This window comes from Chiloscyllium punctatum, chromosome 14 (genome assembly GCF_047496795.1).
Source record: "Chiloscyllium punctatum isolate Juve2018m chromosome 14, sChiPun1.3, whole genome shotgun sequence".
Lineage (NCBI taxonomy): Eukaryota > Metazoa > Chordata > Chondrichthyes > Orectolobiformes > Hemiscylliidae > Chiloscyllium > Chiloscyllium punctatum.
The window spans coordinates 30064211-30091094 of record NC_092752.1 but is presented as its reverse complement, the minus strand read 5'-3'; the positions used below and the strand labels follow the sequence as shown (position 1 = coordinate 30091094).

At 39.3% G+C, this 26884-nt stretch overlaps 1 long non-coding RNA gene across 1 annotated transcript in view; it reads right to left on the bottom strand.

The window, feature by feature from the left end:
- Window positions 1-567: 567 nt before the first annotated feature.
- LOC140485698 (uncharacterized) overlaps window positions 568-26884 on the bottom strand; it is a 37702-nt gene continuing 11385 nt past the window's right edge. Inside the window, exon 3 of the long non-coding RNA XR_011962410.1 lies at window positions 568-8428. This is a non-coding gene — a long non-coding RNA (uncharacterized lncRNA). The remainder of the gene's footprint in view (window positions 8429-26884) is intronic.

The window sequence follows — 26884 nt, the reverse complement described above, 5'->3', positions numbered from 1 at the left end:
TGGCCTAATTTCTGTTCCTATGTCTTATGGTCTTATATGACAGTTGTGTACACAAACCCCTGAGAATGGCTATTCTTCTGTTCAACTCTGGTGCTGCCAAAGAGTTTGCAAGGACTCGAGTATTACTCTCAGATATGTATTTAAGCACGTGTTCTTTGCACACCACATGTAAATTTGTGGAGCTCTATTTCAATTTCTAGGTTCAACAGGAGTCCACATTCCATCCTTATCAGATAGTATTCTTCAGCTTTAAAAGTTAAGGAAATGTACGATGACTGCTCCATTAGTTTTGCTTGAAGCTAATTCTTCCCACCTTTGCTTTCAGAAGTCATGGCGCCAGCATTTATCTATTTGCTGTTGTCTGCCTCTAATTGATGTTAGTCTTTTCCTTAGAATAGCAATATATTTACCAACAGTCAGTAAACCATTGTGATTGACACTTCCAAATTATCCTGACTGAGCAAGCATTCCAGCTGCCTATAGGTCATGTTATCAGTGCTCTATAAATGTTTTGGAATGCCGGTGTTGGACTGGGGTGTATAAAGTTAAAAATCACACAACACCAAGTTATAGTCCAACAGGTTTAATTGGAAGCACTAGCTTCCGGAGCGCCACTCCTTCAGCTGGTTGTGGAGACACAATTGTAAGACACAGAATTTAGGGCAAAAGTTTACAGTGTGATGTAACTGAAATTATACATTGAAAAATACCTTGATTGTTTGTTGAGTCTTTCATCTGTTCAAATACCATGATAGTTTCATTTCTTTCATATATAAATCACAAAACTTTTTTAAAAGTTACATTCTCAGGTTAACTGTAACAATTGGTGTTAGCCAGATGATATGTTGAAGTGTGTTCTCTGTCTATGCCATAATGTTTAGACTGATTCTAATCTAAAAAGTGAGTTAACAGAGTCTTACATGAATTCATGCAGTTTTTGAGCAAAGTATAATGTAACTCTGCAAATATAAACCCGCCCCACAAACGTATATATGTGCGCATGTGTGTGTGTCTTTCTGTCTGTCTTACATTGTTTCCAAATTGCAGAATAAATTTGCATATCACACTTAACCTTTGAACGACAATTTGTTTTTTTTCCCCAAGCTCTCTGTTATATCTGTATTCTCTTTCTATATTCTCAGCATAGGACCTTTTAAGCTTCTGATGTTTAATTTCTCATCTTCCACAGATTTCTATGATTGATTTTGACACACTAACAGACATTTCTTGGCCCAGCACCTATGGATGTATTGCCAATAAAAAGGAAACATCCAGCCAAAAATTATTATAATACAATTCCTTTTTAGTCTATTCAATCTAAGCATCTAATTTATAATCTTGAATCTGTCTGATATCTACTCTGCTTCATTGGTTTCAGCCCTCCATCAGTGTGGTTATCTGTTATGTCTGCTCTTTATCTATTCATACAGTTAGGAATCTTGAAATGTGGGAGTGATCATGAAATGAAATTCCTTTATTATGGAACAGACTTCTGTGTTTTATTTATACATTCAAAGTGGATGAGAAAAGCAAAGCTTGGTTTGAGTCATAAACTGCTTTATTTTCATTATAGTGCAAAGTAATGACTTGCTTGGGATACATCCTAACTTGACACTGTGTTTTAATGACAAGCAAAACAGTTCTGCACTTTAATGGTCAATAATACCCTGCTCAAATCATAGCCACTATATATTGAGCAAATTCATAGATGGGCCTAAGGCTGGTACTTTTGGTCCTGTAAAATGCCCAATCCACCTCAGTTTACCCAAAAATGTGAGTAACAGTGAAGCTAACTGTCTCACAACACTACTTTGTGGTAAACACGCAAATAATAATCTTCACTAACAGGATGCTGCCATTAAGAGTAAAAACAGATTCTACCTATCACATAATTAAGAAATAGAGTATATGAATTTCATTGCCAAACGACTCTCTATGTGTAGGCTGCATGATGCAACAACTGTCAGATTGTATCAAATAACACCTTCCTTTCAGTATCCACAGTGGACAGCATGCTGACACTGCTCATGCTTACAAAATTCAGAACATTAATGCCCACTTAGGAGTGATTCTGCTGCTGTAAATATTTACTGAATAATCTGACTCTGCTAAGAATTACATCAGAAATTAATTTAAGGTTAGCAGTTGGCCCATGGATTTTAGGACTCAAATGTTAATGAACCTACTGAGCGGAAATGGGCTGATAAAGCAGTAACTGCAATTTTAACTCTAGTATAGAGAAATACAACAAACACCACTTAATAAAAACATTAATAGACAGAAATTGGGATTTTATGCTGTATTAGGACACCAATCTAACTTTAATTGGGTGTGTCAAAAATTGCATCTTGTGAAAAATCCATGGAGTAAAATCTAGTCATTGGGTTCACAAACTGACTGACATGACTACAAATTGGATTTAAAGGTGCAAACGCTTGGATTTGTCAGTGTTTTTGAGTAATCAATTTTCAAGCAATTTCTGAGCTCCGGGTTTGATTAATTGTGATTTTTAATTACCATAATGAATTCTTCACTGTTTATGAAGACTGCTTTTTCTGCTTATTTATTTTGGGTGGCAGGAAGTTAGATAAAGAGGAGCAACAAGTTCAACATCTGGGAAAAGAAGGGAGGATCAGCAGGTGAGGCTGACAACTGTGAAGGCTCTTACCCAGTCCACACCAGGCAAAAAATTTCTGATGGACACTAAATGAAAAGGACGCACTTCACTGTTGGTGATTGTGCAGTCTGTTGAACTTGCGACTGCTGCATGCTACTGCCAAGGCCACAGAGTTGGGGATCTTGACTTCCAGTGGTCAGCAGAAGAGAATCCTGTTGAAGATTGATGCTTCCATTCAGGAATAACAGCTATTCATTACTTTCATAAGTGACTTTAACAGATGAGAACTGGACACCAAATAATTAAATTCAACAGTTTCCTCATAATGGTATCAAAAGAATGCATATAAATGGGAAGATGTCATTTTAAAATAGTTGACTTTGTTATAGGGAGATTGGAGATATTGGGATGATGCAGAGGGAACATTGTCAGCTTGGTTGAAGAAATTAGATGTGTGGATGTCTTGGTGCAGTTTTGTACAGCTCTGCAGTAAGGGTGTTTCACATCTCAGGGTGGGGAGTATCAGAGGCTCGATGGTTGAAGGGAAGGTCAGAAATCTTGACATAAGGATCAAGGAGGAAGGATTCTAATTGCCTTGTCTCTCAGGAATTACAAGAATGAGGAAGCTGCCAGTACTACACCGTATTTAACCTTTGTTCTGCTCTGACCTACCCTAACTCTGAAAAATGTAAATTATTGTGCAACAGTCTAAAGAATATTCCAAACACAAAACTAAATCATTTGTAAGTATATTTGTGTCTTTGAACAGAACTTGGAAGATCAGATCAATACTACATGTGGACAACCAACATTGACTTTTTCTCAGAAAAACAACACCATCTCCTGATTCAGACGCTATCAATGATGATTGGCTACACGAGTAGACAGGGTGGTAAAGAAGGTGTAAAGTATGCTGCCTTTATTTGTAGGGAAATTAAGTACAAGAATCAGGATGTCATGTTGCAACCTTATAAGTGTGGTTAGGCCACACTTCCTGTATTGTGTTCAATTCTGGTCACCACATTACAGGAAGGATGTGGAGGCTTTGGAAAAGATGCAAAAGAGGTTTACCAGGATGTTGCCTGGATTAAAGGGTATGAGCTATAAGTAGAGGTTAGAAAAACTCAGATTGTTTTCTCTTGAGTGGCGGAGGCTAAGGGGAGACTTTATAGAATTATGAAAAGCATAGATAGGGTTGATGGTCAGAATCTTTTTCTCAGAGTTGAAATGTCTAATACTGAGGAGCATGCATTTAAGGTGAGGGTGGAAAAGGAGAAGTGGGGGCAAGTTTTTATACAAAGAATGGTAGGAATCTGGAATGCGCTGCCAGGGTGATGATGGAGGCAGATATGATAGGGGTATTTAAGGGATTTGTGGATTAGCACATGAATATACAAGGAATGGAGGGATATGTCCCAAGGGCAGACTGAAGGAATTAGTTGAATTTAGCGTCATTTTCGGCAGAACATCATGGGCTGAAGGACGTGTTCCTGGGCTGTACAGGAACATGTATATGTTCTGTATATGTTCTGTGAAGAAGAAATTAACTAACTTCCCATACATTCTTGCAGTTAAACCAACATCCCAGACCATCATATCGATTAATCCTGATCTCACCTCAAGCATTTCTATTCTTTGTGGTGGACTTTCCTGACCCAACTCTTGATACAGATGAATCACATCAATGACTTGGTGAGGGATGAGAGATATAAGGAAATATATGCACTAAGTGTTGTAAAAACTAGTTATATAGATAACTCATTTATTAGTCACAGAGTCATACAGCATGGAAGCAGATCCTTTGGTTCAACCAATGCACGCTGACCATATTACTAAATTAAACTAGTTCTACCTGCATGTGCAGGGTCAACATCCCTCCAAACCTTTCCTATTGATTAACTTATCCAAATGTCTTTTAAATGTAACTGTACCTGCATCCACCACTTCTCAGGCAGTTCAGTCCACACATGAAACACACTGTGTAAACAATTCACCTCACATGTCTTTTTTAAATCTTTCGCCTTTTTGTAAAGATCCTAATCAATTTTTTATGATGCAGGGTTTTAAGGACTCTGGAACAATCTTGTGATGATGTCACAAAGCTATCCCAAACTGGGTAGAAATAGCTCAGTGTGGTTGGAGGTAGTGTATGAGATAGGAAAAGAAAAACAGGAATATATATCTCAGGTCATGTCTTTCGTCTATATATGTAATAAACAGCATTATAGAATGCAAATACAGCTTTTAATTTGGTCTAAAATATCTCAATGTCATGTATTTAGTCCAAATATGTAATAAACAGTGTTATAGAACCTGACTACAGCTTTTAACTTTGCCTTCTCATCAGCCAGTCTGTCTTGAAACTTTTGGATATGGGCATAAAACCCGCATCTAGCACTTCCTCTGGCAACTTGTCCACACACGCACCACCCTCTATGTGGAAAAAGTTAACTCCCAGGTTCTTTTAAAACTTTCCCCTGCAGGGAATAGCCTAAACCTATTCAGCCTCTTGCTATGACTCAAACCCTTCAGTCCCAACAACATCCTTGTAAATCTTTTCTGCATCCTCTCAAGTTTAACAACATATTTTCTATAGAAGGGAATTGTACACAGTATTCTATAAGTGGTCTCACAAATATCCTGTATAGCCATGACATAACATCCTAACTCCTATACTCAGTGCACTGACCAATAAAGTCAAGCATGCCAAACATCATCTTCACCACTCTGTCTACCTGTGACTCCACTTTCAAGGAACTATTCACTTGCAACCCTGGTCTCTTTGTTCAGAACACTTCCTAGAGCCCTACCATTAAGTGTATAAATCCTACCCTGGTTTGCCTTACCAAAATGCAACATCTTACATTTATCTAAATTAAACTCCATCTACTACTCCTTGACCCATTGGCCCATCTGATCAAGGTCCCCCATTTTACTCTGACAATCTTTGTCAATGTCCACTACACCACCTATTTGGTGTCATCTGCAAACTTACTAATCATGCCTCCAATATTCACATCAAATCATTTGTATAAATGATGAAAAGCATTAAACCCAGCACTAATCCCTGCGGTACACCACTGGTCACAGGCCTCTAGTCTGAAAAACAACCACCACACTCTTGTCTCCTACCTTTAAGCCAGTTTTATATCTAATCGCTAGCTTCCCCTGGATCCTATGTGATTTAACATTACTAAAAAGTCTACCATATGGAACCCTGTTGAATGCTTTGCTGAGGTCCATATAGGTAACGTCTACCTTTCTGCCTTCATCAATCTTCTTTGTCATCTCCTAAAAAAACTCAATCAAGTTAGTAAGACATGATTTCCCTCACACAGAGCCATGTTGACTATCCCTAATCAGTCCTTTCCTTTCCATATACATGTAAATCCTGTACCTCAGAATCCCTTCCAAAAACTTCCCCTCACTGACCAAAGGCTCACTGGTCTGTAACTTCCTGGCTTTTCAACAGTTCACCCATGGCTGTTGATGATACAAATATCTCAGCAAGGGGCCCTGAAATCTCTTCTCTAGCTTCCCACAAAGTCCTAGTGATTTATCTGCCTTTACGCATTTTAAGACCTCCAGCACATTCTCTCCTGTAATATGAACTCTTTTCAAGACATCACTTTTCCCTAGTTTCCCTTGCATTCATGTCCTTCTCCACAGTAAGTTCTAGCGTGAAATATTTGCTTAATATCTCATCCATCTCCCATGGTTCCGCACAGAGACGGCCGCGCTGATCTTTAAGGGGCCCTATTCGCTCTCTAATTACTCTTTTACCCTTAATGTACTTATAAAATATCTTTGGATTCTCCTTAACTCTATTTACCAAAGCTATCTCATGGCCCTTTTTTATCCTCCTGACTTCCCTCTTAAGTATACTCCAACTGTCCTTATATTACTCGAGAGATTCATGCAATCCCAACTGTTTATACCTGATACATACCGACGTTTTCTTGACCATCATCCAGCATACCCTATACCTATCAGCCTTGTCCTTCTCACTAACAGGAACATACTGTCTTTGAACTCTCATTATCTAATTTCATTAAGTGTCTTTAAAATGGAGATGGATGGATTCTTGATTAGTATGGGGATCAAGGGTTAAGAGGATAATGCAAGAGAATGGGGTTGAGAAACATATCAAACCTGATTGAATGGCAGAACAGATTCAATGGTCCAAATATTCTAATTCTGCTCCTATGTCTTATAATTTTATGGTCTTATGACAGATAGAAAAAGAATGATGAAATCTATGAGATAAATATTTCATGATGGATAATTATATTTTGTATGAAGGAGCTTGGAGATTTACTGTCAAAAGTCTAACAGTGTGAAATCTGCATTATGTAGTTTTATTTTTATCTCTTCATATATTTTATATCATAGTATGCCCATAGCTTTGAATAGTAAAATAATACTTGACAACTTCACAAATTTACTTTTTCCTTATATTTGATCTTTATAAAAAATTGACTGTCATTTCAATGAACGATATATTGTGAATGCAAAATGAACACCATCTGCTGATGGTGTGCTATGGCATAGTTTTATCAAGGGCAGTGAATAATTCATAAATGTTATTATTGTGAGAATACTAAGTCCATTGTTGAGTGAACAATAGAAAGCTCTGAGATGTTCAAAGCATTAGCATCAAGTGGATTTATTCATATATCTATTCAGCATGAGTATTACTTGGTGAAAAGTAAATTTGAAATATTGTGCAAATGAATTTTGCTTAAATTCTCAAAATGTTGTGGTCTAATTAGCAGTAATACATTAATTGTGCTTTACCATTGTAAATATATAAAGTTTTTTTGTCTTTGCTCCAGGAATACTACTTATGATTAAATGATCAAAAATTAAGTGGCTGCTTTAAGAGGTGGGAAATATGCTCCACCAGTGTACTGCCCATGTGACAAACATAAAAAATTGCCCCAAAGTGTGCTCTGACACTATTTTTGCTATGACAGCAATAAAACTACTTAAAATAGATAATGTGGAGTTTGCACATTTTCCCAAGTCTGCCTGGGTTTCCACTGGGTACTCCTGTTTCCTCTCATAGTCCAAAAAATGTGCAGGTTAGCTGGATTAGCCATGCTAGATTGTCTCATTCTGTCCAGAAATGTGCAGGTTAGACAGATTAACCATGGTAAATACGAGGTTATGGGGATAGGATGGGGGGTTGGGTTTGGGTGGGATGCTGTTCAGGGGGTTGGGGGTGCAGAGTTGATAGGCTGAATGGCCTCTTTCCGCAATGCAGGGATTCATGCTTAAAACTTGGATTTGCTACCTGAGACAAAATAAATTTGCAACATTTCAACAGGCCAATAAGCCCTACTGATTGGTGAATGGATCTAAAAGATTATTTTGTCTTTATACATCTTAGATTAATTCCTGACAAATATCATTTAAATGTAAGTGAGAGTTTAAGATTAACCCAGCATCCATTAAATAGAGTTCCAGCTGCCATCAAACCTGAAAGACAGGATAGAAGAGCAGTAAAGAAAGCAGCAATCAAGGAAGTGACCAAGATTAGCAACTTGGTGGCTTTGAAAAATCCTTTTAAATTATGAATATACATAGATTCAAGGGATCTCAATAAATCTTCAAAAGATTCCACTACTCCATGACAAACACTGTAGAAATTTTTTCACAACTTTCTAAGGCTAAGGCCTTTGCTACCTATGATGCTCAGGATCGTTAGTTGCAAGTGAATCTGGATGAAAAGAGTTATTTTCTTACACATCTGGACACTTTCCTGGAGATACAGTTGGCTTTGCATAGCATTTGGCATTTCTGCTGTTCCTGAAAAGTATCAACACAGGCAACATTAGATAGTTAATGATCTTCCCAGAGTGAATCAAATTATATTGCTGGTCAATGGGTGTGAAGACATAATGAAACAAGTCAATGCAAAACACAATCAGAATCTAGTGCAACTACTAGAAAGACCTCATCAGATGAGCTGGAGGCTGAAAAAGGTATGTAATTGAAGATGCTTGAAGTCAAACACATGAATCATATACTGATAGCAAAGGGATTCCACCCAGATCCTGACAAGTGAGAGTTGTACCAGAGATGCAATGATCAACAGGAGTGAAACCAGTGCAACAATCTATTGGGATTCCAAACTATTCAGCAAGGTTCTTGTCTAGTTTCTCATCAAAGTTGGAACCTCTATTCAAGTTTATTGCTTAAGGTGTGTAGTAGTATTGGGGAACAGAACAACAGCAGCTTTAATTAGAATAAAACATCTTTCACTAGAATAAAACAATTGATGACAATGCTCGTGCTGAGGTACTGCAACACCAATGATGAAGTCACCTTAAAGTGTGATACTGGTGAGACAATATTGAAGGAACTGTTATGCAACAAGGACAACCAGTTGCATTTGCATCCAGAGCAGTAATTCAAACTGAAGAATGCTATGCTCAGGTTGAGAATGGTCAGCAGTCACACTACAACAGATTATGGTTCAACAGGTTTATTTGAAATCACAAGCTTTTGGAGTGCTGCCCTTTCATGGGGTGAAGTGTGGAGATGCACATAGGCACAGAATTTATAGAGAGAGAGATCAAAAGATCATACGAATAGTGAGAGTGGAGTGTCGACAGGTTGAAAATTAGTCTATGCAGGTGATCGAAAGTGTCAGATGGTAGGAGTAAAGTGTCAACAGAAAGTCACTCTCATAAGAAAGGGATATGATGCTCAACCCATCCATTGCCAGTTCCGATGTGCCACAGCAAAAAAACCTACAACAACCTCCTCAGAAGGTAGACACAGCACACCACCAATAGAGTACCCTTCATTGTCCAGTACTTCCCTGGAGCGGAGAAACTACATCATATTCTCCACAGCCTTCAACACATCATCGATGACGACGAACATCGTGCCAAGATCATCCTACACCTCAACTTCTCACCTTCAAACAACTACCAAACCTTAAACAGACCATCATTTGCAGCAAACTACCCACCCTTCAGGGCAACATCAACCACAACACCATACAACCCCGTCATAGCAACCTCTACAAGACATGCCAAATCATCCGCATGGACACCACCATCACACCTGGGAACACCACCCAACATGTATACAGCAGATACTCCTGTAACTCAGCTAATGTTGTCTACCTCAAATGCTGCAGGCAAAGATGCCCCTGAGGCATGGTAAATTCATAAGACGACGAAGACACTAGAACAATGGATAATGGACACCACGCAACAATAGCCAGATAGGAATGTTCCCTCCCAATCGAGGAACACTTCAGCGGTCAACGACATTCAGCCTCTGATCATCGGGTAAATGTCCTCCAAGACAGCCTTCAAGATACACAACAAAGCAAAATCACCGAGCAGAAACTGCTAGCCAAGCTTGCATCCATGAAGACTTATCAGGGGTAAGCAATAGGGCAGAGGTCTCTGGCACAGAGTCTGTCCCTGTCGCTCAGAAGGGAATGGGGAAGAGGAGCAGAGCATTAGTCATTGGGGACTCCATAGTTAGGGGGACAGATAGGAGGTTCTGTGGGAACAAGAGAGACTCACGGTTGGTGTGTTGCCTCCCAGGTGCCAGGGTTCATAATGTCTCTGCTCGTGTTTTTGGGATCCTTGAGGGGGAAGGGGAGCAGCCCTAAGTCGTGGTCCATATTTGCACCAACAACATAGGTAGGAAGAGAGATGGCAGAAATTCAGGGAGCTCGGATGGAAGCTTAGAGCTAGAATAGAGTTGTTACCTCTGGTTTGTTGCCCATGCCATGTGCTAGCGAGGCAAGGGGAATGGGGGGGGGAGAGAGCATTTGAACACGTGGCTACTGGATGGTGCAGGAAGGTAGGTTTTGAGTTCCTGGATAATTGGGGCTTTATCTGGGGTAGGTGGCACCTATACAAACAGGACATATTCACCTGAACCAGAGAGGTACCAATATCCTAGGGGGAGAAATTTGTTAATGCTCTTCAGGTGGGTTTAAACTAATTCAGAAGGGGGATGGAACTGAAATTGTAGTTCATGTATACAGGGTGTTGAGAGTAGTGATGTCAGAACTCAGGTTTCAAGGTCACAAGAAGGCACCAGCAAGCATGAAGTTGGTTTGAAGTGTGTCTACTTCAATGCCAGGAGCATCCGGAATAAGGTGGGTGAACTTGCAGCATGGGTTGGCACCTGGGACTTTGATGTTGTGGCCATTTCAGAGACATGGGTAGATTAGGGACAGAAATGGTTATTACAGGTTCTGGGATTTAGTTGTTTCAGTAAGAACAGAGAAAATTGTAAAAAGAGGGGGTGGTATGGCATTGTTAGGCAAAGGGTGTATTACAGTATTACAATTTTGAGGACTCGTCTACTGAGGTAGTATGGGCTGAGATTAGAAACAGGAAAGGAAAGGTCACTCTGCTGGGAGTTTTCAGTAGGCGTCCAAATAGTTCCAGAAATGTAGAGGATAGGATAGCAAAGATGATCCTCAATGGGAGTGAGAGTGACAGGGTAGTTGTTATGGGGACTTTAGCTTTCCAAATATTGACTGGGAATGCTATAGTTCCAGTACTTTAGATGGGTCAGTTTTTGTCCAATGTGTACAGGTGGGTTTCCTGAGACCGTATGTAGACAGGCCAACAAGGGGTGAGGCCACATTAGATTTGGTACTGGGTAATGAAGCCAGCCAGTGTGTTAGATTTGGAAGTAGGTGAGCACTTTGGTGATAGTGACCACAATTTGGTTATGTTTACTTTAGCGATGGAAAGGGATAGGTATATACTGCATGGCAAGAGTTATAGCTGGTGGAAAGGCAATTACGATGTGTTTAGGCAAGGTTTAGGACGCATAGGATGGGGAAGAAAACTGCAGGGGATGGGCACAATTGAAATGTGGAGCTTATTCAAGGACCAGTTACTGCAGGCTCTTGATAAGTATGTACCAGTCAGGCAGGGACGACGTTGTCGAGTGCGGGAACCGTGATTTACTAAGGAAGTTGAATTTCTTGTCAAGATGAAGAAGGAGGCTTACGTTAGGATGATATGTGATGGCTCAGTTAGGATGCTTGAGAGTTATAAGTTAGCCAGGAAAGACCTAAGGAGAGAGCTAAGAAGAGCCAGGAGGGGGCATGAGAAGTGGATGGTGGAAAGGATTAAGGAAAACCCTAAGGCTTTCTAGGTATATCAGAAATAAAAGAATGACTAGAATAAGATTAGGGTCAGTCAAGGACAGTAGTGAGAAGTTGTGCATGGAGTCAGAGGAGATGGAGAAGGGCTAAATGAATACTTTTCATCAGTATTCACACTAGAAAAATGTGGTTGAGAATACTGAGATACAGGCTACTGGACTAGATGGGATTGAGGTTCACAAGGAGGAGGTGTTAGCAATTCTGGCAAGTGTAAAAATTGATAAGTCCCCAGGGCTGGATGGGATTTATCCTAGGATTCTCTGGGAAGCCAGGGAGGAGATTGCTGAGCCTTTGGCTTTGATCTTTCTGTCATCATTGTCTACAGGAATAGCTCTAGAAGAATTGAGGCTAGCAAATATTGTCCCCTTGTTCAAGAAGGGGAGTACAGACAACCCTGGAAATTAGAAATGTTGGAAAGGGTTATAAGAGATAGGATTTATAATCATCTCGAAAAGAATAAGTTGATTGGGGATAGTTGACATCGTTTTAGGAAGGATAGGTCGTGTCTCACAAACCTTACTGAGTTCTTTGAGAAGGCAGCCAAAGAGGTGGATGAGGGTAAAGTGGTTGATGTGGTGTACATGGATTTCAGTAAGGAGTTTGATAAGGTTGTCCATGATAGGCTAGTGCACAAAATACAGAGTAATGGGATTGAGGGTGATTTAGCGATTTAAATCTGAAATTGGTTAGCTGAAAGAAGACAGAGGGTGGTGGTTGGTGGGAAATATTCATCCTAGAGTTCAGTTACTAGTGGTGTACTGCAAGGATCTGTTTTAGGTCCACTATTGTTTGTCATTTTTATAAATGACCTTGATCAGGGCGTAGAAGGATGGGTTAGTAAATTTGCAGATGACACTAAGGTCGGTAGAGTTGTGGATAGTGATGAAGGATGTTGTAGATTATAGAGGGAAATAGATAAGCTGCAACGATGGGCTCAAAGGTGGCAAATGGAGTTTAACGTGGAAAAGCACGAGGTGATTTACTTTGGAAGGAGTAACAGGAATACAAAGTACTGGGCTAATGGTAAGATTCTTGGTAGTGTAGATGAGCAGAGAGATCTTGGTGTCCAGGTATATCGATCATTGCAAGTTGCCACCCAAGTTGATAGGGTTGTTAAGAAGGCATATGTGTGTTAGCTTTTATTGGTACAGGGATTGAGTTTCGGAACCATGAGGTCACGTTACAGCTGTACAAAAATCTCGGGTGGCCACACTTGGACAGTTCTGGTCACTACATTATAGGAAGGATGTGAAAGCTTTGGAAAGGGTTCAGAGGAACTTTAATCAGATGTTGCCTGGTATGGACGCATGGTCTTAAGAGGAAAGGCTAAATGACTTGAGGCTGTTTTCATTACAGAGAAGAAGATTGAGAGGTGACTTGATTGAGACATACAAGATAATCAGGTGGTTAGATAGATTGGACAGTGAGAGCCTTTTTCCTCAGATGGCGATGGCTAGAACAAGGGGACATAGCTTTAAATTGAGGGCAGATAGATCTAGGACAGATGTCACAGGTAGTTTCTTTACTCAGAGTAGTAGAGGCATGGAATACACTGCCTGCAACAGTAGTAGACTTGCCAACATTAAGAGCATTTAAATGGCCATTGGATAGGCAGATGGACGAGAATGGAATAGTGTAAGTTAGATGAGCTTCAGATTGATTTCACAGGTCGACGCAACATCGAGGGGCAAAGGGCCTGTTCTGTGCTGTAATGTTCTATGTTCAATGTTCTAAGACAGTCTCAACAGTGGTCATGGGTTCATGTCACTCTACATATAACCCCACCATACTGTTCTATATGTAAAATCTTCCTTACTGTACTGTTTTGACACCATTACCTTGATAATGTGTTACATATGATCTCTCTAGCTTAATTAACTTACACAGTTTTGGATTATTTGTTACTTTGGTTAGGCTCACAGCGTACAACTCCTACCTATCATGTTATTCCAGCCATTTGATTTGTCTCCAGCACCATCTTATTTTTAACTTTTTTGCAATTATATCTCTACCTCAATTAATCGGATTATAGGTTATTCAGCTGTTGACACTTTACTCATACCATCTGACTCTTTTGATCACCTACAGAGACTTATCAATCAACCTGTTGACACTTCACTCACACCATTTGCATAATCTTTTGATCTCTCTGCTATAAACTCTGTGCCTATGTGCCTCTCTACAGTTCATCTGACGAAGAGCAGTGCTATAAAAGTTTGATTTCAAATAAACCTGCTGACTATAACTTGGTGTCATGTGACCTTGTCCACTCCTGTCCAACACCAGCACTTCCACATCACAGATTCAGAAAGAGTGCTAGATCACCCTGGCATTTTGATAATTAGCTCTTTGGGTAAGACAAAGTAACATCAAGTTTTGACCATCAACCACGTATCTTCCTTAAATCGCTATTATCTCCTCCATAGTATCTGCAAATAGTTTATTATGTTGTGAGATATCATCAGGATGTGATATATAAGCAGGGGAAACAGATGTACATCGCTGATATGCTCTGGAGAACAGCACTCCCTTTGAAGAAATTGGAGGATGCTAGAAAAGAGTGTGAAATCTTTCAACTTCAATGGGAAGCAACAGCTTGATGTGCTCTGGAAGTTATTAACCCAGCAGAGACATTGAATCTGAAACTTAAGTGGCTTGCTAAATTAAGTGAGCTATACAACAAGATGCAACTCTCCAAGTGGTGCAGGACATAATGATGAAAATATGACCTAAAGAGCAAGGAAACAGCAGAGAGAATACTGTGCTTAGATGAAGTGATAGCCCAAGATGACATATTTTAAATAACAAAAATAATAATGTTTCCTCTAAAGAGATGGTGAACCACCTTCTTGAAGGCCAATAAGGAATTGATTCCAGTCTGAAGAATGCAAGAGAAGTAGTCCATTGTCCCTGGACATAAGAAATGAGTTAAGAATCAGCCATTGCAGTATTTTTAATGAGCATCAATTTAAGCAAAATAAAGAGCTGTTTGTGGTATATGACATCCTAGACATCAAATGAAGACATGGAGAGTAGTGTAGTCCAAAGACTAAAGACATGCTATTTGCCAACAACACTTTCAACAGGGAAAAAAACTACTGAAGCCATTAATAGCAGCAAAATCATTGTCAGAGCCAAGCATTAGAGATTCATTCCGAGAGTAAACTTTTAACTTGTTCAACACAGTCAATCTATCTAGCAACTCAAGAACTGAGTGGATCAGTTGTCATTTTGATAATACACAGTAATCCTAACTCCCAGATATACTGTCACAACACAGACATATGGGTACAACTAGACAAGCTGTTCCTTCACTGCATGCAGTTGATACGGAAGATGTGATCTCACCATCTACATAGAAGACAGAACAACCACCAGTATCTGAGATCTATTGTTCTCCAAAAATGGAAGTAGATCAGCAACAACAGTTATCATAACAGGAGTTAACACATGAATGACACTCCCTAGAGTGGAACATTACCCTAGGAATGAGCACATACTAGATGAACAACCAACAACGAATCAAACATGTCCCATTAAAGACATGCTGGGCAATAGTAATTGCCGCAGGAGTGACACTTCCTGAGTAGAACAGCAGCCTAGGAGTAAGGAGATGCCAGAGGAGGGAATTGAGACTAGTTGCCACTCTCCTTGGCAAATGGTGAAGTGGTCTCAGACTCTCATCTACTTCAAAATAATATTAACCAGAAAGATATCAAAAACTAGTAAAAATATCTTTAGAATCAATTCGACAGTCAATGGTTTTGTGGCCTGTGAACTAATACAAATATTTTCTGCCATTTTTAGGATTACTACTCTTAGTTTTAGACTTGCTTCAGTGGAGATGAGTGGAGGGACTGCATTTGACAGCTTCTATCTGAAACTCAAAATTTTCATTCTTTGCACTGAACTGGGCTCTAAACTTGTTATCATTTTGTGACTTTTACATTGAAGACTTCAAGCTAACTGGTCTCTAATTTGATTTTTGTTCTTTCCCAGCTTGAATATTTGTTACTTTCTGCTTTACTGGAACTTTCCAGAATCCAACACATCTATGACCCTATTAGCTACTTCCATTATTATAAAATCCATCAGGACCTGGACACACATCAACCTGCAGCTCCATCAGTTTGCTTAGTACTGTTTCCCAAATATTTAGAATCTTACTAAGTTCCTCTTTGCTTCAATATACAGATTTACATGTATCATTCAGATTTTTTTCTAACCTTGATAGTAAAGACAGAGGAAAACTTTTATTTATTACATCTACAATTAACTTCCCATTTTCAGCCTCTAGATCATTAAAACTCACATGACTTACTCCTTTCTTTTTTGGATACCTATAGAAATGTTTGCTACCTGCTTTATATCTCTAGCTGATATCTTCTCATGAAGTAACTTATTTGTCCTAATTAGTATTTTAGTCATTCTCTGTCATTCTGACCAGTCATCTGACCAGCCACTCATTTGCACAGTTATTTTTATTTAAGTTTGAAGAAGTTAAGGAAATCCACAAATAGTGAGTCCTCCCTTTGGAACTTTTCTTTAAAAAAGCAATGTACTTATTATGGGTATTCTAAAATATCTTTTAAATATTTGCCACTGCTTCTCTACTGATCTACCATCTAGCCTAATATCCCAGTTTATTTTAGTTAAAAATCACACAACACCAGGTGATAGTCCAACAGGTTTAATTGGAAGCACACTAGCTTTTGGAGCGATGCTCCTTCATCAGGTGATTGACAATCTTTCTGCTCTTTCTGCTTACCTCGTAATGTGGCTTGAAAGAATATCAATCACAGCATGGTTGAAATATTGACCGCCCAGTGATACAGATCCCAATTTTTCTGATATTGATGCCTGTGCCTCATGAACCAGAACCCATTGCTCTCATACTAATCTTTAAGCCATTTCTCTAATCTTATACAACCTATGCCAATTTGCACATGGCTCAGAAAGTAACACAGATATTATTGCTTTTTAAGCTTTTCATCTTAGTTTACATCTAACTTCTCATACTCCCTCAGCAGAACTACTTTGCCTGTTTTATCTATGCTATTGGTACTGATATAGAACATGAGCACTGGATTCTTCCCTTCCCACTACAAGTTTTTCTCCAGCCCAGAGAAGATATCATAAGCCCTAGTACTGGGTAGACAACACAGTGGTCTGCACTCATGCTCTTTACTGTAGTGAACACTGGCAATTCCCCTCACAATACAGTCCCCAACTACTATTACATTCCTCCTTATCTCTAATATGTGCTAATTAACAAACTTATTTTGCCACTGAATGGAAAAATAATCCAATTCTTCTCCATTTCGTCTTTCATTTCCCTAGCAGAACATGGAAAATACACAAGCATTTTTACTGATCCAGTAACTCAATATTGTTTTCATTTCAACTGTTGCCTCTTTTGCAGCTTTGAAAATCCACATTTTCAGTTGTACTATTCTTGACAGTATTCATCAAGTGATGCAGTTTATAGCAGCCACAAACTGCACACAAAGGCACTTCCATGAGCGGCAGAGGTCACATAACTACATTAAACTAGCCAGTATACTAAGTACAATTCAATTTTTCCAAAAGAAAATGTGCTACCATTGTGGGACCAAATGTGTGCTTGAAAACCCCTACAGAAATTGATCATCTTTGAACAGAGCAGGCATTCAAGATTTGGAGTAAAAACATTAAGTGCTAGAGAAAGTCAGTAAGTCTAGTTGTTCAACTCAATGTTGAGTGCTGAAGGGTGTAAAGTGGCAAATGTTGTGAATCAGACCAAACCCCCTCAAATGTATTAAGGAGATAGTCTAAACCCTAACTTTTATCTTATTTTACAGGCAAGCGTAAGGTGCTGTGTTCCAACGTGATTCGATTGGTGGAACTACTCGGCTGTAAGCAAAGCACACATTATTCTTACAGTAGTTTAAATACAAGCAAAATATTGGCACAACTTTATTATAAGACCTAATAAAATATCATTTAACTACTACTTGTCAACTGTTCCAACATTCCCAAAACACACCCTTGGCAAAGGCAAATTCAGCAAAACAGATTTCCCTCACTTGCTATCTTCTCCAGTTCAGGAAAAAGGGACACTGACAGAAGGAATCTGGCAGCAGAGAGAAAGCTGTATCTAGCAATTTCAAATCTAAAAACCTCAACTTCAATAACTAAAACCAAAACCAAAACCTGGCTCTGTGAACCTGACTCCACTCACTCATGCTTCTTTTGTCTAATTTTTTAAAAAAACAAAGCTTTTTACTCTGCTTTCCATGGAGCATACACCTCAGCAACACTGAACAAATCTCTCTTGAAGGCATATATCATCACACTAAGCAGAAAACAAGATTTTGTTTCATCAGCTTGAATTGGCTTCACCGGAGCACTGAAGCAATCCTAAAACAGAAATGTAAGAATGCTCTTGTGAACACTGCCCTTGTTTTGATTACAAAGTCTTCTCCACACCCCCCCCCCCACCAAAATTATGTTTGTGTTGCTTTCATTAAAGCTGATCCATTTTCTACTATTCACACTCACAATTATTTTGCATTTATATCGATCTTTTACCACCATGAGCACTCACTTTGACTTTTGCTGTGGGCATCCTCACCATTTGTTCTATTCAGTCTCTTATCAACATCATCATTACCCAGCTTTCTTCAGTTCTGAGATGTTAAATTGGACTTGGAACATTACCTTTGTTGGTAGTGATTTCAAAGGCAAAACAACTGGTGATTCAGGAAAGCAAACCATTAGTTAATTACCATTGAGCCAGGGCAATAAACTGATTGGTCAGTGAAGTGGGGAGGTGAAGGCCTAGTATAGTTGCTGGATTATTAATCTATAGGTGCAGGTAATACTCTGGGTTCAAATCCTGCCATGACAAATAGAACATTGAACAGAATGTTACAGCATAGTACAGGCCCTTCTGCCCTTGATTTTGCACTGACCTGTGAAATTAATCTGATGCCCATCTAACTGACACTGTTCCATATTTTTATCCATATGCATGTCCAATGCCCATTTAAATGCCCTTAACGTCGACAAGTCTACTACTGTTGCAGGCAGGCCATTCCACGCCCCTACTTCTCTCTGAGTAAAGAAACTACCCTTGATATCTGACCTCAATCTGTCACCCCTCAACTTAAAGCTATGTCCCCTCTTCTTAGCCTTCACCATTCGAGGAAAAAAGCTCTCACTGTCCACCCTATCTAACCCTCTGATTATCTTATAAGTCTCGATTAAGTCACCTCTCAACCTTCTTCTCTCCAACAAAAACATCCTCAGTTTCCTCAGCCTTTCCTCATATGACCTTCCTTCCATACCAGGCTACATCCTAGTAAATCTCCTCTGAACCCTTTCCAAAGCTTTCACATCATTCATATAATGTGGTGACCAGAACTGTACACAATACTCCAGGTGCGGCCTTACCAGTGTCTTGAACAGTTGAATCATAATCTCATGGCTCTGAAACTCAATCCCCCATCAATAAACGCCAACATAACATATGCCCTCTTAACAACCCTATCAACCTGGGTAGCAACTTTCAGGGATTTATGTACCTGGACACCAAGATCTATTTGTTCATCTACACTGCCACAAATTTTACCATTAGCCAAAGTGAACTACCTCACACTTTTCCACATTAAACTCCATTTATCACTCCTTTGCCCAGCTCTGCATCTTATCTATGTTCCTCTGTAACCCAAAACATCCTTTGGCAATATCCATAACTCTGCCTACCTTAGTGTCATCCACAAATTTACTAACCTATCCTTCTACACCCACATCCAGATAATTTATAAAAATGACAAACAGCAGTGGCCCCAAAACAGATCCTTGTGGCACACCACTGGTAACTGAGCTCCAGATTGAACATTTCCCATCAACTACCACCTTTCTTCTTTCAGCTAGCCAATTACTGATCCAATTTGCTAAATCACCTTCAAGCCCGAAACTCCATATTTTGTGCAAAAGCCTACCACGTAGAACCTTATCAAATGCCTGACTGAAATCCATATACACCACATCAACCGTTTTACCTTCATCCACCTCTTTTGTCACTTTCTTGAAGAACTCAGTAAAGTTAGTTAGGCACGACCCTTCGCAAATTGTGTTGACCATATCTAATCAAATTATTCCTTTCCAGATGATCATAATTCCTATCTCTTATAACCTTTGCCAACACCTTACCCACAACCGAAGTAAGGCTCTCTGGCCTATAATTACCAGGGTTGTCTTGACTCCACTTCTTAAACAAGGCAACATTTGCTATCCTCCAGTCTTCTGACACTACTCCTGTTGACAATAGTGACATAAATATCAAAGCCAAAGGCTCTGCAATCTCCTCCCTGGCTTCCCAGAGAATCAGAGGATAAATCCCATCCCAGCCCAGGGGTCTTATCTACTTTCAAATCTTCCAAAATTGCTAAAACCTCCTCATTGTCAACCACAATCCCATCTAATCTAGTAGCCTGTTTCTCCATACTCTCATTAATATTTCCCTTTTCCAATGTGAACACTGATGAAAAGTATTCATTTAGCACTTCCCCTATTTCCTCAGATTCCACACACAACTTTCCACTACTATCTTTGATTGGACCTAATTTTACACTAGTCATTCTTTTATTCCTGATATACCTATAAAAGTCCCTGATTCTATCCGCTAACAACTTCTCATGTCCCCACCTGGTTCATCTTAGCCGTCTCTTAGATCTTTTCTCTCTAACTTATAACTCTCAAGCCCCCTGACTGAGCCTTCCTGCCTCATCCTCACATATGCCTCCTTCTTCCTCTTGACAAGGGCTTCAACTTCTTTAGTCAACCATGGCTCCCTCTCTTGACAACTACCTGCCTGCCTGATAGGTATATACTTATTAAGGACCCGGAGTAGCTGTTCCTTGAATAAACTCACATTTCAAGTGTGTCCATCCTCTGCAGTTTCCTTCCCCATCCTATGAATCCTAAATCCTTTCCTCCAGTTATACCTCTTTCCCTGCAGTATATATCTATCCCTGCCCATTGCTATTGCAACATAACCAAATTCTGGTCACTGTTGACAAAGTGCTCACCTACCTCAAAATCTAACACCTGACTGGGTTCATTCCCCAGTATCAAATCCAATATGGCATCACCCCTTGTTTACCTGTCTACATACTGGTAGAATTTGAATTTGATTAAGAGAATCTGGAATTAAGACACTAACAATGATCATGAAATGATTGACAATCTAGTTCATTAATGCCCCTTAGGGAACTAATCTGCCATCCTTACTTGGTCTGGCCTACATATGACTCCAGATCCACAGCAATGATGGTTGATTCCTAACTGCTCTCTAAGCAACTAGGAATGAGCAATAAATTCTATTGTGGCTTGTGATGCCTACCTCCTGTGAACAGGATAATAGGAATAAATGTTCACGTGTTTCATTTTTGTGAAGAAACAGATCTTTTTGCTTATTTATTCACAAATGCTGCAGAACACACTGCATATTTCCAGTATTTTTCCATATTTATTTTAGATTCTCAGCATCTACACCATTCTGGCTTTTTCAAACAAACTTTTTGGATTATAAAATTCTGTTGCAGGATCAGGACTGGACTGTTGTGAGACTGGTATAAGGTCAGGAGCAGGTGGGGGGACAGCAGCAGAGGTACTAGATGGCCTCAATTCATGAAATCTTGTTGAGCTGTTTGAGTCTTACCTGCAGATTGGAAAACTGGCAAAAACATCACTCTACCTCTTTATGTGAAAGCCTGTTGAGCCATAAGCCAACTGCACAATGGTAAACTTCCCATGGAACCAGCAATCAGGGACAGATATCTCAGCTACTCAGAAACCAGCAGCTCTTGTGCTCATGGTTCCTGCTGGAAAATCAGGCACGAGAGTCCCAGAACAGTGAAGTGATCCTGGCTGCAGTTAAGTGGACTGAAGGGTCTGTTTCCAAACTGTACTTCTCTATGACTTTATGACTCTAAGTCATGTGGTGGGTGTAGCTTTGCTCTTTGGGAGTTGTAGCAGTGTGGAAGGAGGATCAGCAGAAGGGCCGGGGATGGCTTGCAGCAGCACCTCTTTCCTGTTTTTCAGTTCCCCAATCAGGCGCTTGAGTGTTTAAGCTCAAGAGACACACCACCCCACTCCCCATCAGAGGTGACAAATGGGACTACATGGTTGCCGTTGCTGTGCATTCCATTTGGCAACACACCCAACTCTGTTCCAACAGAGGTGTTGATTGCAACAGAGGTAATTATTGACCATGTAAGGGCCCACAATCAGAAGTGAATGAAAGGCCGAGCACATGTGAGAGTGTAATTCAGGTGGAGGTGGGAAGGTAGCGGATGTTTGGTACATACCACCCTGTCTAATTAAATGCGCTTCAAGCTTACCACTGGTGAGAGCAGGCAATGTGTGTCATGTTTGAGACAACACTGTGATAAGTTGCTTAAATATGGCTTTTGATATGGGATAAAACGTAAAGCTGGTGGCATATTAAAGCATTTTGGGTTGTCTTTGTCCCAGAGGATAATCTAAAAGTTGATTTATCTGGAGGCCAAGATTAATTTCAGCTGAGGAAAGCAAAAAATAACAGCTTTGAGGCATGGTTGAAGTATACCTAGGGATACAAGATGCAGTGAATTATTAGGAGTACACCATTGGAAAGGTGATGGAAGCTTATCCAAAAGAACCTGAAAAAAGAAAACTGAATTAATACTTGAAATTGAAAGGTTTGCAGGGCTGTAAGGGAAAGATAAGTGGTGTGGGATTATTTGATTACATAAATTCACAGCTTCAGGGCATTTGATCTAAAAGATTGATACTGATGTTGACATGCCACATTATTTCTCTGCATCCACCCCTAATTAAACTACGACTGAGAAATTTAAATTTGGAGAGCAGAAACAAGGAGTAAAGCATAGAATCATTAGGAAAGGTTAGTTGTAGGACTGGCTTTCAAACATCATCTCTTGAGGAAGCATTGAACACCACCAGCACTTGTTTAAGAAGTTTATCTAGGGAGCCGCAGCATTATTCTGCAGACATACACATCATCATAGAGTTGAATAATTGATTTATTGTCTGACTTTCAGGACTTTAAATTATATTGGTTTCTTAAAACCAGGAAAATGAAAATTCCTTGGTGCTCAACTCTGCATTTTTCGCTAAACTAATTCCTAAAATTAATCAGACGAGTAAAGCAAATACTTGTTGGTGCAAAGTATCTCACAACCTGCCCTGTTAAGATTTTTTTGTGTGTGCCTTTCAAGTCAAGATGTTTTTACACTGTGATTTGCGCTAAAGTGTGAGCCATTAATTCTGTGCTGAGGACAACATGGTAGCAAAGAGGAGTCTGGGAATTTCATTAATGAAAGGACGAACAGTATATCTCTTTAATGGATGAAATTTAATGATTGCATAAGAAACATAGAAACAACATAGTAGGGATAATCAGGGTCTAATCATCTACAGAAATAAAAGTAAGGAGAAGGAAAATAAAGATTGAACTAAGAGAGAGAAAGAAATGACTGAGAGGAAAAGTAAGCCAAATGTAAATTGGCAAGCAAATTCTGGGGTCTGCAGCATAACACTTAATCCCCTGAAGGTGCTACACAATTTGCTGCTTCGTAATGTTGTACTGTTATGCAATCATTAAATTTCATCCATTAAAGAGATATACTGTTCGTCCTTTCATTAATGAAATTCCCAGACTTTGCTACCATGTTGTCCTCAGCACAGAATTAATGGCTCACACTTCAGTGCAAATCACAGTGTAAAAACATCTTGACTTGAAAGGCACACACAAAAAAATCTTAACAGGGCAGGCTGTGAGATACCTTGCACCAACAAGTATTTGCTTTACTCGTCTGATTAATTTTAGGAATTAATTTAGCGAAAAATGCAGAATTGAGCACCAAGGAATTTTCATTTTCCTGGTTTTAAGAAACCAATATAATTAACACTGCATTCATTTTCCAGCAAGATCTGGCTTACTATTTTCATAATGCTGTCTTAAGGCCAACCACAGATGTGAAACCGTCTCTACGTCACTCAAATTTGATCACATTTTTCAAAGCTTAGTATAGAGAACCCAGACAGTAGAACTCCTACAAACAAAGTAGGTAGGCTGAAACGATTCGTTTGTGGTTTATACTTTACCTCTGGTGGTCGTTCACAGTGAAATTTGTTTATCTGCATAATGGGGAAGGGAAATTTAGATAATGAGGTCAGAAACCAGACATGCAATGCACTCTCGCCTACCCAAACCTCAATACAGTATTCAATGTTATCTGCATTTCATCATTTTAATCAGGTTTTGATAATCCACAGGAAAGGAGTTGACATTAAGATCTGTGTAAACAACCCTATTTTGAGATTAAAAAATTATGTTTACATTTTCTAATGATTATCATTTAAAAAAAATTTTTTTTTATAATACATCTCAGAATATGATTTGATAGCTGGCCTTTTAGACTATTCTGGTTTTGTGTATAATGATAACATTCCTCCTTATTTCAAAGAATCAAAGAATGAATCTTGTAAAGGTCAGAACATGGAAAGAAGCCATTTGGCCTACTGAACTGATGCTGGCCCTGCAAGAGTCATTCACCATGCTGATTCCCTTCTTCTTTTCTTGTAATACTGCGATTTTCTCATCTTCAGTTGTTTAAACAATTCTATTTTCAAGACCATGATAAGTCTTCTCCTTCTAGTCATAACTCGCTGCATAAAAATGTTTTCCCTATGTTACTTTGCTACTTTGTTGATCACTTTAAACCTATTTCCTCTGGTTCTCAACCCTTCTACTAAGGGGATATTTTCCTCTATCTACTCTGTCTAGACCCTCATAAGCCTGAACGTCTTGAGAACAACACCAGATGATCTAAGATATCATGTGAAGTTCCACATCCCAGAAAACTTCTCATAAATCTTTCTGTCTTCCTAAAAAACAGCTAGAAATGGACAAAATGGACTGTTGTAGACAGACAAGTGTTTTTAAAGCTTTGTCATAATCCTTGTTTTGTATTTTATGTCCCTCTTTATAAAAGGATGGATTCTAGATACTTTTTAAGCCACTCTTTCAACCCACCTCACCACTTTCAAAAACTTGTGCACCTCTACTGTCTTCAGAATTCCATGCTTCATTTCGTATTGCCTCTACTTATTCTTCCCATTAACATCTATGACATTGCTCTTTGTTTTAAATTTCATCTGCTATGAGTCCATCCATTTACAAGACTGTCCACATGGTTTTGGAATACTGCAATCTTCCTTACAATTCACAACACTTATAAACTAAGTGTCATCTATAATTTTTGAAGTTGTGTCTGTCCACCCATTAGCATATATCAAGAAAAGTAGTTCTAGTATGAACCCCTAAAGAAGCCCAACATATATTTTCCTCTACTCCAACAATTGTTGACCAATACCTTCTGACTTCTTCAGCCATTTTAGATACATGCAGCAAATGTCCATTTAATTCCACGAGCTTCAACTTTATCTCAATTTTGACTAGATTTCTTGTCCTAATGTGCCTATCTCATAAACATAGGTACAAAAGTGAAAGTCCCAATTAAGATTTGAAATTAGCAAGTTGTGAGAAGACTTGTAGCTCAGTTTGAGGTTCTGCATGTAGGTTTGCTCACTGACTGGAAGGTTCATTTTCAGACGTTTCGTCACCATACTAGGTAACACCTTCAGTGAGCCTTTGACTGAAGCACTGATGGTGTAGCCCACTTTCTATTTATATGTTTGAGTTTCCTTGGGTTGGTGATGTCATTTCCTATGGTGATGTCATTCCCTGTTCTTTTTCTCAGGGGGTGGTAAATGGGATTCAAGTCGATGTGTTGTTGGTAAGAGTTCCAGCTGGAATGCCATTCTTCTAGGAGTTCTTGTGCTTGTCTCTGTTTGACTTGTCCTAGGATGGATGTGTTGTTCCGGTCGACGTGGTGTCCTTCCTCATCTGTAAGGATACTAATGAGAGTGGGTCATGTCATTTTGTGGCTAGTTGACATTCATGACCCACTCATGAACAGGAAATGACATCACCATAGGAAATGGCATCACCAATCCAAGGAAACTCAAACATATAAATAGAAAGTGGACTACACCACCAGTGCTCCATTCGGAGGCTCACTGAAGATGTCACTTAGTATGGTGACAAAATGTCTGAAAACAAATCTTCCAGATCAGCGAGCAAACCTACGTCCAAAAGATTTGAAATGACTGAAGCTAATGTTATTTTTTAATAATTCATACAATTCGAGAAAGGAATTGTGGTTCCAAACTGATTTACAATAAGATTATCATGAAGTAGGGTTGAATGCGTTAATATCAATAGGGTTAAAATTAAATGTGTGATTGTATTAAAATAGGTGTTATAGTAATACTCAATTTCTGCCATGTTGTAACAATGACAGCCAGACATGTATAATATTCATTGTTATGCAGAGCAAGAAGAGTACCTGAAAATTCAGACAAAACAATTGTATTACCATGAAACTAGCAGAACCAAAGCTGAAGGTTGCGATAACAAGGGCCTTCTTGAGGTTGGGATTTATAAATGTGTGCTGAACACTCTATTTTTGAGAAGTTCATTGAGTAACTGAGTTGAGCTTCTCCCTTGCACATACTCAATTAAAAATCTCTTTGTTTGAACCACACAGACTCAAGAGGGGCCATGTTTCACCACCAGAACAAGGGTAAACAGAAACACAGGACTCTTGTGGAGGTGACTGGTTTCTCAGCCACCAGCTAAAGAGCTGGTGAGAATCCTATTGCTTATCTAGACAGAGTCAAGACTTACCATTAATTCAAGCCTCAGCAGGATACAAGTGCAAACAAATCCAGCAGCTCTGTAATGCCAGCAGTATTACAAGGTACAATGACAACATTGGTATTGCACTATGGCCTAACAGAAGATTGCCAAGGGATCCTCCAGCAACAGCTAAGTGTGCAAGATGGGGTTCCATGGATGGATAATTTTCTACAAAAATGGATGGTTCAATTTTATACAAATGTGAGTGTTGATAGTGAAAATAGGGGATTGACTTCTTGCAAATCTCCCTTCCCAATGTTAGGTCCCTCAATAGACAAAAGAATCTGTTTCA